The following is a 17606-nucleotide window of genomic DNA, read 5'->3' on the forward strand; positions in this document are numbered from 1 at the left end:
TTTAAAGTGATGAAGGAGAAAAACCTGCAACCAAGATTACTCTACCCAGCAAGGATCTCACTCAGATTTGATGGAGAAATTAAAACCTTTACAGACAAGCAAAAGCTGAGAGAGTTCAGCACCACCAAACCAGCTTTACAACAAATGCTAAAGGATCTTCTCTAGGCAAGAAACACAAGAGAAGGAAAAGACCTACAATAACGAACCCAAAACAATTAAGAAAATGGGAATAGGAACATACATATCGATAATTACCTTAAATGTAAATGGACTAAATGCTCCCACCAAAAGACACAGATTGGCTGAATGGATACAAAAACAAGACCCATATATATGCTGTCTACAAGAGACCCACTTCAGACCTAGAGACACATACAGACTGAAAGTGAGGGGATGGAAAAAGATATTTCATGCAAATGGAAACCAAAAGAAAGCTGGAGTAGCAATTCTCATATCAGACAAAATAGACTTTAAAATCAAGACTATTAGAAGAGACAAAGAAGGACACTACATAATGATCAAGGGATCGATCCAAGAAGAAGATATAACAATTGTAAATATTTATGCACCCAACATAGGAGCACCTCAATACATAAGGCAAATACTAACAGCCATAAAAGGGGAAATCAACAGTAATACATTCATAGTAAGGGATTTTAACACCCCACTTTCACCAATGGACAGATCATCCAAAATGAAAATAAATAAGGAGACACAAGCTTTAAATGATACATTAAACAAGATGGGCTTAATTGATATTTATAGGAAATTCCATCCAAAAACAACAGAATACACATTTTTCTCAAGTGCTCATGGAACATTCTCCAGGATAGATCATACCTTGGGTCACAAATCAAGCCTTGGTAAATTTAAGAAAATTGAAATTGTATCAAGTATCTTTTCCGACCACAACGCTATGAGACTAGATATCAATTACAGGAAGAGATCTGTAAAAAATACAAACACACGGAGGCTAAACAATACACTACTTAATAACAAAGTGATCACTGGAAGAAAGGCCCTCTTTCAATTTTACTCTAGAGGCCTAGACTATTCTTAAAGTCTAAAAGATTTTAACATCTTTTTGGCTTTAAGCATATGCAATTTCTTTCGAGAATTAAATGTGCCAAAGAAATTTAAATTTCTTAAATGTAGGCTAAGGGGAGACTACTTATTATTTTTACCACTAGGTGAAAACTGTGCCAGTTTTATTTTCTTGGTGACTGGAAAATGTCTCTCTAATAAAATCCATGTTTTTCTCAAAGTTTTTTTTTTTCCTGCAACAGGTTGATTCTGTCCTACTGGGCTAGAGAGTATTGTTAATTATAACAATAAGATACACAAAGAAAAAAAATCTCAAAAATTTTCAGATCAGGAAATGCTTAAATGTTTCCAACAAATGTTTATCAGGAAATGTTATTCCAGAATCAAAACATTTCCTGTCTGATGATTATGCCATGGAGAAAAATCATGTGATGCCAGTTATGCGGTCTTATAAAAAGGAATTTTTATGATGGGACATATTTGTTTGGAAAAAAAATCCATTATAAGTAACATGAGATAGATGAGAATTGCCCAGAATCATACTTTTTTAAAAAGTTGATTATTCACATTAAAATCTAAACCTTAAACCTTACAGAAAAATATAAGGAATAAAGTAGAAATTCACCAACATCTCACTACTCAGAGATGACCACTCTTAATATTTAAATGAACATAATTCCAGGCAGGTCTTGGTGCATATATACACAATTGTGTTCAATTTTATGTAAATAGTTTTAATGTTACGTATCATATCAGCAACATATCATAGATATCTTTCCCTGTCAATAAGTCTAGAACTGCAGTGTAAGTTCATAATTGTGCATATGTATCATGTGTATCCATTGGGACATTCCAAGCTTCAGCAGCAGCTCTCCAAATATCAAGTCCTCATGAGACAATATGAAAAAAGCCTGAAGAGAAGAAGGGAGCAGCTGAGTGGGTGGAGAGGTCTTTCTTCAGCGTGACCTTCCTCATAAGTGTCTTCAGCGGGGACTAGTCACCTGCCGACCCCAGACACTGCCAATGAGAATGGATTGATATGACGCGCTCACACAAACCAGGATTTCTTCTCTGTGACTGACCGCATCACTACCTAAACAAAAACAGGGTTCTGTGAGCAAGAAAAAAGGGAAGGAACACATGAAGCAAGTTTAAACCCATGAATTCACAATGATACCAACAGACAAACTCATTTGGTCACCGTTGGAGACTGTTAGTGAAACAACTCATTATTTTGTAAACTAGCAAGTTAAGAGAAAGAATTAAATGCTTATCTTGCTCTCACTGGGAAACCAAATCATCAAGGAAAGTAATTTCCGTTTATAAAAGTATTCCAGCTAATAAATGGAGGAGAAATGATGGAGTTAGGAGATCACCATTTATAACACTAGATGTTAATCTAATTCAGTTGACTGTGCCCAGTATAGTATGGATATAGGCATTGAGCATCAACAATTACTAACTTCACAGAAAGAAACAATCCAACATCACATGCCTCCTGACGGAAGGACACGCCACCATCTAAGAAGTCATCTTGCCAAGAAAAAAAGAAGAACCCAAATCTAACCAAGACTCTAGATTACCAATTTATGAAAAGCATGAAGAGTGCATTCAGCAAAAACCAGATTTTGGAAAATCCAGAGGACAAATAACCTGATTTCTTTAACAAATAAATTTCAAGGAAACAAAAGGAACTGAAGAGGGAACCTATGGATTAAAAGAGACTTAAAAGACATATCAACCAATTGCAATGAGTAGACTTTATTTGAATCCTGAGTCACTGAAACTGTTAAAAAATATATATGGTACTTGTGAAGGTAATTAAAAATTTGAACTCTGAAAAGATGTCCCATGATCAAGGAATTCATGTTAGTTTTTGAAAGTATGATAATATTTTGGTTATGCTTTTTATGAAAGAGTTCTTATTTTTTAGAAACATCCATTGAAATATTTACAGATGAAATGATAAGATGCTTCAAAATAATGTGGTGGTGGAGAGAAGTATTGATAAAACAATTTTGGCTGTGCATTGCTAATTGCTGAAGCTGAATGATGAGTACTTGGGGGCTTATTAATCTTTCTGCCTATTTTTGTATATGTTTGAAATTTTTCCTAATAAAAAGTAAAAGAAAGAAAGAAGAAAAGAAAGGAAGGAAGGAAGGGAGAGAGAGCGGCTTTTAGGTAGGCAACCAACAGTATTTGCAATACTTGAATTAATCTAATTAGTTTGTCATAGAACATATAGGCTGTTTTCCATTTTTTCCTAATTATAAAAATGCTGTGACATACATCCTTCTGCATACATCTTTTCATATTAATAGATTCCTAAAGGTGGGATTATTGAGTCAAAGGACTAATTTAACACATAAAGTCAAACTGCCTTCAAAAGGGCTCTACCAAACCACACTTTCAAATGGATTTTTAAATTATTTAAATAATATAATTGAGATTCTTATTAGGATAGCATTAGACTTACAAATTTATCTTAGGAAAATTGACATCCTTACATTATTGAATCTTCCCGTCTAAAAACAAATAGCCAAAGCAATCTTGAGAAAGAAAAACGGAGCTGGAGGAATCAGGCTCTCACACTTCAGACTATACTACAAAGCTACAGTAATCAAGGCAGTATGGTACTGGCACAAAAACAGAAATATAGATCAATGGAACAGGATAGAAAGCCCAGAGATAAACCCATGCACATATGGTCACCTTATCTTTGATAAAGGAGGAAGGAATATACAATGGAGAAAAGACAGCCTCTTCAATAAGTGGTGCTGGGAAAACTGAACAGCCACATGTAAAAGAATGAAATTAGAACACTTCCTAACACTATACACAAAAATAAACTCAAAATGGATTAAAGACCTAAATGTAAGGCCAGTCACTATAAAACTCTTAGAGGAAAACATAGGCAGAACACTCTATGACATAAATCATAGCAAGATCCTTTTTGACCCACTTCTTAGAGAAATGGAAATGAAACCAAAAATAAACAAATGGGACCTAATGAAACTTCATAGCTTTTGCACAGCAAAGAAACCATAAACAAGATGAAAAGACAACCCTCAGAATGGGAGAAAATATTTGCAAATGAAGCAACTGACAAAGGATTAATCTGTAAAATATACAAATAGCTCATGCAGCTTAATATCAAAAAAACAAACAACCCAATCCCAAAATGGGCAGAAGAGCTAAACAGACATTTCTCTAAAGAAGATATACAGATTGCCAACAAACACATGAAAGGATGCTCAACATCACTAATCATTAGAAAAATGCAAATCAAAACTACGATGAGGTATCACCTCACACCAGTTACAATAGGCATCATCAGAAAATCTATAAACAACAAATGCTGGAGAGGGTGTGGAGAAAAGGGAACCCTCCTGCACTGTTGGTGGGAATGTAAATTGATACAGCCACTATGGAGAACAGTATGGAAGTTCCTCAAAAAACTAAAAATAGAAGTACCATATGACCCAGCAATCCCACTACTGGGCATATACCCTGAGAAAACCATAATTCAAAAAGAGTCATGTACCACAATGTTCACTGCAGCACTAGTTACAACAGCCAGACATGGAAGCAACCTAAGTGTCCATTCACAGATGAATGGATAGAGAAGATGTGGCACATATATACAATGGAATATTACTCAGCCATAAAAAGAAACGAAATTGAGTTATGTGTAGAGAGGTGGAAGGACCTAGAGTCTGTCATACAGAGTGAAGTAAGTCAGAAAGAGAAAAACAAATACCGAATGCTAACACATATACATGGAATCTAAAAAAAAAAAAAAAAAGGTTCTAATGAACCTAGGGGCAGGCGACAGGAATAAAGACACAGATATAGAGAATGGACTTGAGGACACAGGGAGGGGGAAGGGTAAGCTGGGACGAAGTGAGAGAGTAGCATTGACATATATACACTACCAAATGTAAAATAGATAGCTAGTGGGAAGCAGCTGCATAGCACAGGGAGATCAGCTCGGTGCTTTATGTCCACCTAGAGGGGTGGGATAGGGAGGGTGGGAGGGAGGTGCAAGAGGGAGGGGATATGGGGATATATGTATATATATAGCTGATTCACTTTGTTATACAGCAGAAACTAACACAACATTGTAAAGTAACTGTACTCCAAAAAAGATGTTAAAAAAATAAATTAAAAATTTAAAAACAAAAAAACAGTATTCCTCTCAATTTTGCCTTCCTCTGTCTCAGTAGTTTTATAGTTTTCTAATTGATTTTTGTATATTGAGTTTGTAACTGGCCACATCACTAAACTCTATAATTTCTAAAAGTTTTTCAGTTTATATTCCTGGGTTTTCAAGGTATATTTTGGTCATGCCAAAGGTAAGAGCAATTAAGGTGGTGGTTGACAAAGAGATCCAGAAAAACTCAAATTCAGCTCTTGACCTGCTTTTCTTTAAAGTCCCCAAGAAAAGTACATGCACGTGCACACAAAAACAAAGCAAGGCAAGTGATCACTGTTATTATCTGAAAACTTGCCCTGGGCGCTAGTGTTGAACTCAGGGAGATCAGGCTACACCATTACCCTGTATATGCCTACATGACAGAACCAAAGCAGGCCCTGAAACCTGTCCTGGATCTTGGCTCTTGCCCCTGCAATGCGGGCTAAGGACAAGCCAGAGCACTTGGCCAGGAGAAGCATGTACTAGAGTAAAAAAGCATTTGCTACAATACTTGGGGCAATTGGATTCTCACTGAGCTTGCCTTTCAGGCACAAGGAATGTAAAGTCACAAATGGAGTTAGTATGTTGGCTGTCTCACAAGAGGAAGCTCTGACTTTTTTTTCTCAAGCCTTAAAAAAATGGAGCCACAAGAGCCACTCTCAGTGCCTCCCACTAGACAGGATGGCACAATAACAGCTCCTTTCTCTGGGGGCAGGCAACTGTAAAGTGCCTTTGAACTAGATCAATCCAAAAACTGGAATGGAACAATGAGTTAGGGAAAAGAGGCTGTGAGCACCCCTTAGCCAAAAAATCTAGTTGCATCATCTATAAATAATGGTAAATTTTCTGTATCCTTTTCAGTCTTCAATATTCCTTACTTTACTTTCTTATCTAATTGCATTAGCTGGTACTTCCAGAATAGCATTATAGCATTAATTAGAGATAAGTAGCACCACTGTTTTATTACTATATTTAATGGACATGCTGTTAGGATTTCACCATTAAACATGAAGCTAGTTTTCAGTGTGTGTATGTAGCCATTTAGCAAAATTTCTTTTATCAAAAATGAATATTGACAATTGAATTTTATCAAAGATGTTCTCAGCATCAATCAAAACATTCCTATTGCTTTGACCTATTTTTTTAAATGTACTACACCTTCATTGTGCTTCGCAGATATTGTGTTTTTTTACAAACTTAAGGTTTGTGGCAACACTCTGTTGAGCAAGTCTATTGGCACCATTTTTTCCAACAGCGTTTTCTCACTTCGTGTCTCTGTGTCACATTTTGGTAATTCTCACAGTATTTCAAACCCTCCATCAACAAAAAGATTACAACTCACTGAAGGCTCAGATGATGTTTGTCATTTTTTTTTATCATTTTTTATTTCAGGTATGTACATTTTTTAGACATAATGCTATTGCACGCTTAATAGACTACAGTACAGTGCAAACACAACTCTTACATGCACTGGGAAACCAAAAAACTCATGCAACCCACTTAGGCATACCTTGGAGGTTGGGTTCCAGATCACCACAATAAAGCAAATATTGCAATAAGGTGAGTCACATGCATTCCTTGGTTTCCCAGTGCATAAAAAAGCCATGTCTATACTATACTGCAGTCTTTTGACCTATTATTATGGAAAACCATGTGAATATTTTCTCAAAATCTTCTCAAATCCATCTTCTCCTCTGTCTTTAAGCCCACCCCACTGTCACACTGAGTTCAAGGACTCCTTGTGTCCTGCCTGGGCTGATGCAATAGAGCCTTAACATGGTCCCCCTGGCCCCAGGCTCACCATCCTCCCCACTGCACACTCCTGGCACCTTGATCTCGGACTTCCAGCCTCTAGAACTGTGAAAAACAAGTTTCCATTACTTATAAACCATCCATTCTATGGTACTTTGTTAAAGCAACCAGAACTGACTAAGACAGTAGATAAACTTGACAGATGTGGTGATGGGAATTTTAATCTCTAAAATAGTGACCTATAATGTCTCAGAGTAAAACTTTCTAGTTCAAAGAATTTAGCAATACTAAGTCAATAGATCAAAGTAATCAAAGATTTTGGAAAGGAACTTACATGTGATCTTTCCCTCCTGCTTTTAATTTTGAACTCCCTGGGGAAAATTATTGGTCCCAAATAAAATGGAAATATTTAATGAAACACACTCTTTTGTACACAGATTTTCTAAAAAGAAACAGTTTTTAAAAAAAATTTTTAGTTGATTTACAATGTGTTCGTTTCAGGTGTACTAAGTGAATCAGTTATACATATACATATACATATATAACCATTCTTTTTAAAAAGAAACAGTTTTAACTTCTGAGAAAATACTCATACAATTTTTAAAAAATGATAATAATACAGAAAATGTTTTTATTGTTAGATAATTGTCAGGATTCAGCTGGAATACAGTGTAAGGAATGTATGACCTTCAACTGTCCATAATGTGGAAAAAGTGAAACATGCAAGGCAGGAAGATCTGGCCTTGAGAGTTGATAGGAGTGACTTAATTTCTTGGAATCTGAGTTGCTTTACCTGTAAACTGAGGATAACCTCTTGCCTTACAGGACTGTTGTAAGCTCTAAATGAGGTAATATAGGTAAAGCTGCTGGCATAAAATAGGTGCTTAAAAAATTGTAGCTCTCATTGTTAAACCTATCAGTTTGAGCTTTTTCTGAGAACAAACATATTAACTGATAAATTTCCTCCACTTACAAAATATAACTAGGGGGAATAATGGGGCAGGCACATGGGACCTCTCTGTACTATCTTTGCAACTTCATGCGAATCTATAATTATTTTAAAGTAAAAAGTTAGAAAGAATTTCTTCTACTTAGAGTCCTATGAGAAGTACCTGTACCTTCGCATCTTGTTCAATGGCGTTGCTGTTATCGTTCATGTGGTAGATAACGAAATCCTGCTATTTGTCCTACGAGTGGCAGGATGGATTGGAAGAAGCACTGCAACTACGATTCCAAGGACTTGAGACAACTTACTTCACAATCATGGCATCTATAAAATGAAGATTTATATTTAATCTCTCTCAGCTCTATGATTTTCTAAATCTGATGGTACAAAGCTACAGTTACTGCAAAGAAACATTATATAAATTACCAAGATTTGCTGAATAAATGTCTGTTAAAAGTGACTAAACAATAAACATTTACTTATTGCATAGTAAAAGTTAACATAATATAAAGGTAAAATGAAATATTATATATATTTCAAGATTGTAATATTTAAAATGTTATATAAATCCAAATTATTGTATTTAAGATATTACTTAAATTCAAAACGTGGTGAAATCAGATGCCTGCCTGCAGAGCTGATGGTACTCTAAGAAAGTTGGTTTCTACACATTTTTTTTTCTACACATTTTTGATCATGTACTCTGATCACAAAAAATATGCAGTATTGTCAGTCTCCATATTAAATACTAGTAAAGTTTGATTTCTTAATTTAGATAAAAATAGAGATATTCTAACAATTTCTTCCCACATTCCAGCTGCTCTAGGGGTCAGATTTGTTGCAGGAAGTTTCCTATTCTATATTCCAGGACTACACCTGTTGAATCCTCTGTTCTGATCATTCTTGCTGTAATCACATCTTAACATTAAGTTCCCCATTAGCAATTGGTTTCAGTGGTAGATATCAGAGAAAGTCTATGCTATAAACTGTCTTTTCGTTTTTCATCATTTAGGAGTAATCTCAGGACTAAAAACTTCAGGACTTTTAAGAAGTATCTATCTTATTTTAAGAATACCCTAATTTTAAAAAATAAATACTAATTTGTAAAGCACATTATTTCTGCAGGGAAAGGATTATTATATAGGTTGATTTGTAAATTATGTGTGACATTTTGTATGAAAGTGGTTTTCTATCATTTTGCTCTCTAAATGGTGACTCAAATCCCTTAAAATGCCTTAAATATAATGTAGTCTGGATACAGGGACAAAGTGGAAGGAAATATTGAATGTTTGAATTAGAAAGAATTCCTAAACTTGTTTAATGATGAATTTTAGCTTTGATGGTGATCAGAGGAAAAGTCTTTTCCTGAACAGAAAAATAAGTGATTTTTTAACGTGGACTCAGCGTTATGCTGCTTTGCCACAAGGAAAGGAGGAAGAAGAAAACTGGTTGATCAGGGTGTAAGAAAAGGTGACTTAAAGCCTATCTGGATTAGTATCAACCACACTTAAGAGGTGCGTCTATCCAGGCTGTCAGGCCCAGAACTGGCACAAATCATCCAAAATGAAAGTAGACTATGGATCCATGCTCCTATTTAGGTCTTTTAATGCAGTAGGAAAACATATTTGAGGAACTAAAGGCACATAATCAATGTCAATTTGATTCCACAAACAATTCTTAAGCATTTTGTGATACAGGTATTAATAAGGCATGATCTGTGCCCTCAAGAGTTTCACAATCTAGTGAGACAGACATATCACAAATAATTGTTGTATAAGGAAGGTATGTTTAAGTGATAACCCCACCTCATCTGACTACTCTCCTTAGTCTGGCCACCCTCCGCCTTAGATAAATACTGTTGAAGGAGCTCCTTCTGATTATCCTTTTCGAATGAAAACTCTAAGCTGTCCTTTCACTTATGGCTATATCACAGTTTACATTAAAAGGCCAAAGGATAACATTGTTTCGGGGGAGAAGTTCTTCGTATGCAATGCCGTGCATGTTAGATTTCTGCCCGGCTTATATCCTATAAAATCGAATAAATGCAAGCCTCCTTCTGGGGCTCAAAGGACTGTGCGCTGATAGACATAATTATCTGCCAACTATAGCAGCTGCCATAAAAGCAGCTAGACATTCTCGAATGATGCTTTTCCAATGAAATGACAAAAGCCAGACCAAACAAAAGACTGACATGGTCATTCTGGGTTGAAATCAGTTATTCCATCCAGCTGTTCTACTTTTGGCAAATCATTTGAACGTTGAACCTGCGTCATTAAAAAGCCAGTGTGAAAGCAGTCAGCTTTACTCCATAGGAACAGCTAATAACACCAGCTGTGGAGCATTTTACCAAAACCCACTGGGGCCGAAGTAAGTGTAGTAAAGTGGGAGAAATTATTGCACATTATCAGGCTGTGATGCATTTTACTAAAATCTACTAAGGCCAAGAGAAGTGCAGTGTAATACAAGAAATCACTGCAAATTAATAAAGAGAGAGTGTGGTTGTTCCAGAAGACCTTGGTCCCCAGGTAGGCAGGTCATCCCTTCAGCACCCATCACTCATTATTTCGGCCTCTGTATTAGAAAGGTACAGCAGTGAGGGGAAAGCAGGGAAACCGTGGGGAGAAGTGATCTGAGCTCCTTGATGGAGGGACCACCAGTAGAAGAGCTGGCACAGACGGGGGGAGAGGGACTGTGTAAGAGCTTGCCGCATCATCCGCGCGCCTCACCCTTCCGGGTCAGGCATCTCCAAATTCCCAAGACTCTGGGGACCAGAACCCTGGAGAAGGTGGGGGTTTCCCACGGCGGAATCCCCGGGGAAACGGCAGAGATGGACCCAGCGGGAGAGCTAGTGTCCACTCCTGGGGGTCTGATCGGAGCCGAGACAGTCGGCGAGAAAGGGGCGGGGGCGGCAGGGGGCGGCAGGGGGCAGCGGAGAGGAGGGGCGAGGCGCCGTCGCCCGGCCCCCTCCCCTCCCCTCCCTACGGGCGTGCACCCCTCCTCTTTCCCTCCCCGGTCGGTCACCCGAGCGCGTCCCGCCGAGGCCGGGCTACTTCAAGGGGAGGCGCCAACTCATCGCGGCGGCGGGCAGTAACGGCGACCTGGGAGGCGGAGCGGATGTGGCTCGGGCCTGCGTTGTGGTAAGGACATAGGGGATGGCGTAGGAAGTCGCGGGGGGGGAAGCCAGGCTAGAAGCCGGCCGCTCTCAGACCTCCCCAGCGGCGAGCCACCTCTCCCCACACCGCCCCCGCCGCCCGAGCTCCGGGCGAGGTTTCGGTGAGGAGTAGCCCCTGGGGCGACAGCCCCGCCCGCGCCGCGAGCCCAGGCGTCTCCGCGCGTGCGCAGGTCGTCTGGCGAGGGCTGGGAGTGGGGCTCTGGAGCTACACCCTCGCCCAGGCCTAGGGCCGAGGTGTCGCCGCGCGTGCGCAAAGTCGCTGGCTGGGGCTGGGCGCGCGGCTCCCGGATTGTACTTTGACCCAGGCTGCGGGCCGAGGCGGCGCTGCGCATGCGTGAGTTGCCTGGCGGAAGTGGCGCGCCGCCGCGAAGGTTGTCTCTGGCTTCGCACCAGGGCTGTTGCCTTCTTGGAGGCCTCTCCTCCTTCGGCCAGCGCAGGGGAGGCACCTGCCTCGGAGTTCCTTTCGCACTCTCCGACCTCGTTAGGCTGCTGTTTTCATTTATGTCGCCTAGACCCTCGGCTCCCGTTCTGTGTATCTATATTCACCCAGCTTCCGGCCCCGGCTCGCTAAACTCATTATTACGCGTTCGACATTTGGTTTTGATGTCGAGGGATAGCGCAGAAAGTTTGACTAAGCTCGGCGAAGCTGTTTTCGAACTGCTGTGGAGGGATGGGGAGAAATCACCATAAATCCTTATTTTAAGCCGGAAGATACTACCCTGCTTAGCCCCGGAAATAGGGATTTTCAGACGCTGAAAACTTTCCAAGTGCTCTGCCCTGGCCGAGAAAGAACTTCCTGCCTGAGTTGGAAGGCTAGTTCAGAGTGAACTTTTTGCTTTTGTTCTTTGGGAAATTACATAATAAGTCGGAACAGTTAGAGCCGAGGACTGTAACAAAATGCATGTCGTAGAGCTGCCTGATGCCGCGCTTGGCGACTTAATTGAAACGACGCTCTTTCCCCCAGACTGGGAATTGACAGTCCCTGTTTAATGTTTATTGAGCCTCCTGGCTTTGCACCCTTCTAGTACTACGTTCCTGCTTAGCTTTACACCTTCCTGGGCAGTGGTACTTAAGTCAGTTTCGTGACTCCTGGGGATGTTCTTGGAATGATTTTTAACGTCATTACTGTGTGCTTTGTAATCTTATATGATGTGATGATACGGACATTTGGAGGCTAGAATAGAAGAAGCCCTTAACTATCAGAGAATCTGAGTACTCAAAGGTGAAATGTAATCTCTCTTAACCAGGGCACTAGGCAATATACACGTTATTAAGTAGTAGGTAAAGGCAGGTGGAATGCTATATTCTTGCACACCCCACTCCTTCCACGCAGGCCTTAACTGCTGTTACTGGGTTTACCAAGCCGGCCTCCACCCTTAGGCCTGTGCATTTGCTATTTTCTCGATGCTCAAAGCTCACTTTCCCCCTCCACCCAAATCTGCATGGCACCCAACTTCATTCAGATCTCAGATTAATTGCCATCAGTTCAGAGATGACTGCCTCATCTAAAAGAGCCACTTCTCTCACTGTCCATCTCCTTATCCTGCTCTATTTGGCTTTTGTAGCATTTATCACTATCTGATACTCTGGATTTGTATGTGTATGTGCTGTCTCCCCCATAATGGCAGCTCAGTAGATATTTGTTAACTGTATAAATGAAATTGGTATTTGGCTCCAGAAGTACTTTATACTGAAGTCGCAGTGTGCATTCATTCATTCAAAAAACATTTACTGAGTGACCACTTTGTATCAGGTTGTCTAGCTGTTTAGAGTATGTCAGTGAACAAAATAGACAAAGATCTCTTCCCTCTGGAGCTTACATTCTAGCAAAGCATGATTAACAGTAAACATATTAATTATTTATTGGGTTAGAAAATTATAAGTGCCATAAAAAATGAAAAAAGGAGAGCAGAGAAAGGGGACTGAGTACAGGTGTGCCTTGCAATTTTCAACAGCATGGTTATGGTGGGTCTGAAGGATAAACTGAAGGTGATGTTCATGATGGAGAACTGGTTTTTAGAATTCAGTATCTTTCTGGGAGAACTTTGTTTGTTTTACCATTCTCTGCTGTGTGTTTCATGGGGCCCCACAGCATGTCCATTGTGACAAATGTAACTGTCCTTTGTAGTATATAGGTGAAAAAATATTTTTTCCAAAAAGTTCACATTATTCAGGATTTTACTTTAATGCAGCAAATTAAATGAAGAGACTGGGCTCTTGAATGGAAAAGACTGGCCAAACGAATACTACAGATGGGTTGAAAAAAAACATGTATATTTTCTTCACGTTTTACTGCACTTTGCAGTTGCTTCTTAATGTCCCGCTGACTGTGGATGACTAGGTGAAGTTGTTTTCTAAGAGTGGTTGTTGATTTTCTTTATTTGGAACTGTGTTGAAGATTCACCTGGTATGATGTCATGCTTTAAGTTACTAAATTATTGCTCTTTGAGATTTCTGAAGGAACCAGACAAGCCTAGCCAAATTGCACTCCGTAATTAAAGGATGCTTAGTGAAAGAGGCTGATAGGAACAATTTTAGAAAGTGAAGTGTTTTTCCCTTTGGGTCCTTTACTTAAGTGGATTACAAACACTGTGTTTAAATATCAAAAGCTATTAATCTAAAACTATAAATGTAGAGTACCCATGGGATTTGCTTATGACTTTAGCAGTTTGTCATATTTAATTTTGGTTTTATCACGTGGTTAAAGTGAAATTAAAATGCCCCTAAGATGCTGTTACTTTTGAGGTTTACTGGAGTTGACTTACTATAAATCAAAATTGACCAGGAAAGAGATATGAGAATATCTTTGGAAGAGAATGGAATGATGGAATGGAATGATCAGCGTTGTAGGTTGGCATCAGGGACTCCTTTTCATGAAAATGGAGGGCTAAATGAGGATACTTACTTAAAAGGAGCAAATAGCTTCCCTCCCTGAAAGGGATATTCATAGTGTCCTTCAATGGAAGGCTGATATGATCCTTCTCGCTTTCATTATCCAGAAGGAACATGTGTCTAATTCACACAGTGACCTCATCTTAACGTGAAAGTCTCCAGGGAATTTAAGGTGTAGTAGTTTCTTTCAGCATGCCTGTGACACTGGGGTGTGTCTTCTATGTGTCTTCAGCCTTGCTAATCTAACCTGAGCTCATATCTATTGGGTTGGCCAAAAAGTTCGTTTGGGTGTTCCCATAACATTCTATGGAAAAAACCCGAACGAACTTTTTGGCCAACCCAATAGTACCTCTGTCTCCCCGGGGAGCAAGACATTGACAAATACCAGAATGTGAGTAAATCATGAATTGTGACCCCATTATAATATGTTCTGTATTACGCTGAATGTATTTGACTGAACAGTTTGAATCATAAATGGAAATGAGCCAAGGCCAAGAGGGGCTACCATGTTGAATGAATATTTACATTGTGGGGCAGAGATGGTTAACAGTTAGTATTCTATTTAATAGGCATGTTAAGGGCTTTAAAAAAATTGTATTAGATATATAAGAATCTAAAATTCAAATGGATTTACAAATGTCTCAAGTATCAGTTCATTTTGGCTAGTATAACAATCTAAAAATATTTGTATAGTTTACGTTGATTATTTTTCGTATTTGAAAGTGACACTTTTTGCTGTGCTTGGCCGAAAAGACCAACTTTAATGAGCTCAGTAATATTTTCGAACTAAATGCAACTTTGGTTTGGATTAAAGCTCTACTTCATCACTCTTGGCGAAGTTTGGAAACCTTTGTACAGTGAAATCATTAAAATAGCAACTATGTTTCTGTGTTTCATAAGTCAGTTTGCTGTTTATCATACACATATGGCAATACCATTCCCACTGAGGTTGTGCTTTAGTTTTAGTTCGGCTTTTAGTTTTTTAGTTTTGTCCATCCTGTTTATAATTGTCCCACTTTAGTTAGCAGCTGTGTAGGGTATCTTACTGTTATTTGTCATTGACTTATGGCAGCTCATTCAAGTGGAGGTAAATTATGCCTATCATCCTTTTTTGCAAGCGATAATTGGGATCATGTTTAATTATTTTATATTACATTTATACGTATTTATATTATTTCTAGCTTTCTGATGACATACCATTTAATGACTCAGCTAAGCATATAGGTGGGAACCCTCATTATCCCACTGACATGTACTTGGTCTGGAGCTCGTTAACACACTGATACTGTAAACTGTATGCTGGTGTCCTAAAAGACATTGGTTTTCCTTCATGCCTTGTTTCTTTGATTATAAAAGCATCATCAACTGTGTTGCCCAGATGGGAGAATTTGTTGAGAGCATTGAGTTATGTATTGCAAGAAAACTTTTCTATACATTATGTGTCTCAAGCATAGCTTTAGATTTGACCTCATACTGTTAAGTTGAATTTTAAAATATACATGACACTGGACTTTCTCTGCAAAAATTCTTCCTTTTTTCCTTCTGGGATCACTTTTAGAAAACAGATACCAGCATTTAGAAGCTTCTAGTTAATTGCAAGAGAACAATTTCCATGGAAAATGCCTGCTCTCAGATACAGTGTATCTTGTTTATTAGCTCTTAAGGCCTTTGCATACTACTGGGTTGGGGTAATATTGACACAGGCAGCTACCAGCTGGATATCCTTTTGCTCCAAGTTACTTCTTTTTTTTTTATGTATTTGCTTTCAATTTAGTGCCCACTGCAGGCACTAAGTCAATGTTTGTTGAATGAATTAGGCAAATGAATGTCCTATAATCAGTTTAACTCATTTAGGTCAGAAGCATTATTAAGTAATATGACACATTGTCATATTAGCAGACACACTGATTAATACTGATTACCATTAATAACATGTAGAGACTGCTTATTATATGCTTTGTACAGGGAAATGAATTATTTGTTCTTTAAGAGGATTAGGGATGGGTATGTTTATCTTGTTCAGTTACTGAAAGACTGTCATCTTGTCCACTGATCTTCAACTGTGTAGTTATTAAGAGTATAGGGAAAACTCTCAAAATACAATATGTACGAAAAGGAATTATCTGTCCCAAACAGGGATAATATGGAAATAAATTACTGAACTCTACAAGTTTAGAAAAACAGTCAAAATAGGAAATGTCATGCAAAAGATTACCTTAGTTGATACATATTTGGTTTTGAAAATTACTCTTGTGGGAAGTCCCTGATGGTCCAGTGGTTGGGACTCTGTGCTTCCACTGCAGGGGGCATGGGTTCAATCTCTGGGCAGGGAGCTAAGATCCCGCATGCTGCATGGCATGGCCAGAAAAAAAAAGAAAAAAGAAAATTACTCATGCAAAAACTTGGAACATTGGCTCTTGAGTGTCCAGTTTGAAGCCTCTGAAGGCAGAGGTCAGTGCCAGGAGCTTCTGGCTGAAGAAGGTACCTATTCTCCCATTTCTTTTTATATTGTAAGGCAAATATCAGTACAGTAAGACTCTATAATAACATAGTTCTTTTTATTACATTGAAACAAAGTGAGGAAATGCATAAGAAACTACTTTTCAAAACACAATGCACTTTTTAATGTGAGTAATTAAGTATATATATGAGCCAAGTCGTGTATCCCAAAACACATGTAAGGAAAAAAAACAATAAAGCAACATACAGTACGTATCATATGGGATGATCTTATGCCATGACACTGTCACCATGAAGAAGAGCTTCCCAATACAAATGCCAGCCTCTGCCCTGGGTCTCCCTCCTGTGCAGAAAAGGGGGAAATTTGTAAGCAGATTAAGACAAGAAGTAAAAAACACATTCTGATACACTTTTTTCTATTTCATATTTTTCTTCCATGGCATTTAAGATACTGTACTTTTTCTATGTTATTGAGTTATTATCTTCCTATGGTGTTGGTAAAATTTTATTTTACTGACGGTGAAAGAAATTGTGGTTTATGAGTTGTCATTATCAAGGCTCTGTTGAATTCCTATGTTCGCAGTAAAGGCAGTGTTAGAATGGTGGTATTCTGATTCTACAATTTTGTTTTCCTTAATATTGGGTAATCTTATCCTCCCATACTCAGATGATTAACTGAAGCTTAAAATCTTGAAAACTGTCTTGTTAATTGGAAAAGCCATATCACACCAATTCATTGATAGAACTACATGGCAAATTTTGCCTTTGACATTATCTCCATCAAAACTTTCTTATGAAACATTTCCATCAAAGTCCAGCCATGTGTATGTCAGTATCCATTACACGTTAAAATAGTATGGTTTTCTGCATGTTTTAAAACTTTATCAAATAGTGTATCATATGCATCATTCTGTGACTTAGTGATTTTTGATCAGAATTGTTTTGGAGACTTATCTGTGTTGATTCTAGATAATTTATTTTAATTGCTGTGTGGTATACACTTTCCACAGTTTATAAATTCTGTTGATGGAGACTGTTGATCAATTCTATCCACTATTTCTAGTTTTTTGCTATTGCAAACAATTTTGTATATGCACTAGAGCTCATCTAGGCCATTGTTTTCTAGACTACAAGACATGACTTAT

At 38.4% G+C, this 17606-nt stretch overlaps 1 protein-coding gene across 7 annotated transcripts in view; it reads left to right on the forward strand.

The window, feature by feature from the left end:
* Positions 1 to 10923: 10923 nt before the first annotated feature.
* The window catches only part of RCBTB2 (RCC1 and BTB domain containing protein 2), a 37306-nt gene continuing 30623 nt past the window's right edge, over positions 10924 to 17606 (forward strand). For 3 of the 7 annotated variants that reach the window (XM_060129352.1, XM_060129358.1, XM_060129355.1), the window contains exon 1: positions 10924 to 11074. The gene's annotated coding sequence lies outside the window, so the exon portion shown is untranslated. Of the gene's footprint in view, positions 11075 to 11146; positions 11211 to 14362; positions 14393 to 17606 lie in introns of those variants that run through there. The other 4 variants (XM_060129357.1, XM_060129354.1, XM_060129353.1 and 1 more) reach the window with 4 other exon arrangements.

This window comes from Lagenorhynchus albirostris, chromosome 18 (genome assembly GCF_949774975.1).
Source record: "Lagenorhynchus albirostris chromosome 18, mLagAlb1.1, whole genome shotgun sequence".
NCBI classification, from domain to species: domain Eukaryota; kingdom Metazoa; phylum Chordata; class Mammalia; order Artiodactyla; family Delphinidae; genus Lagenorhynchus; species Lagenorhynchus albirostris.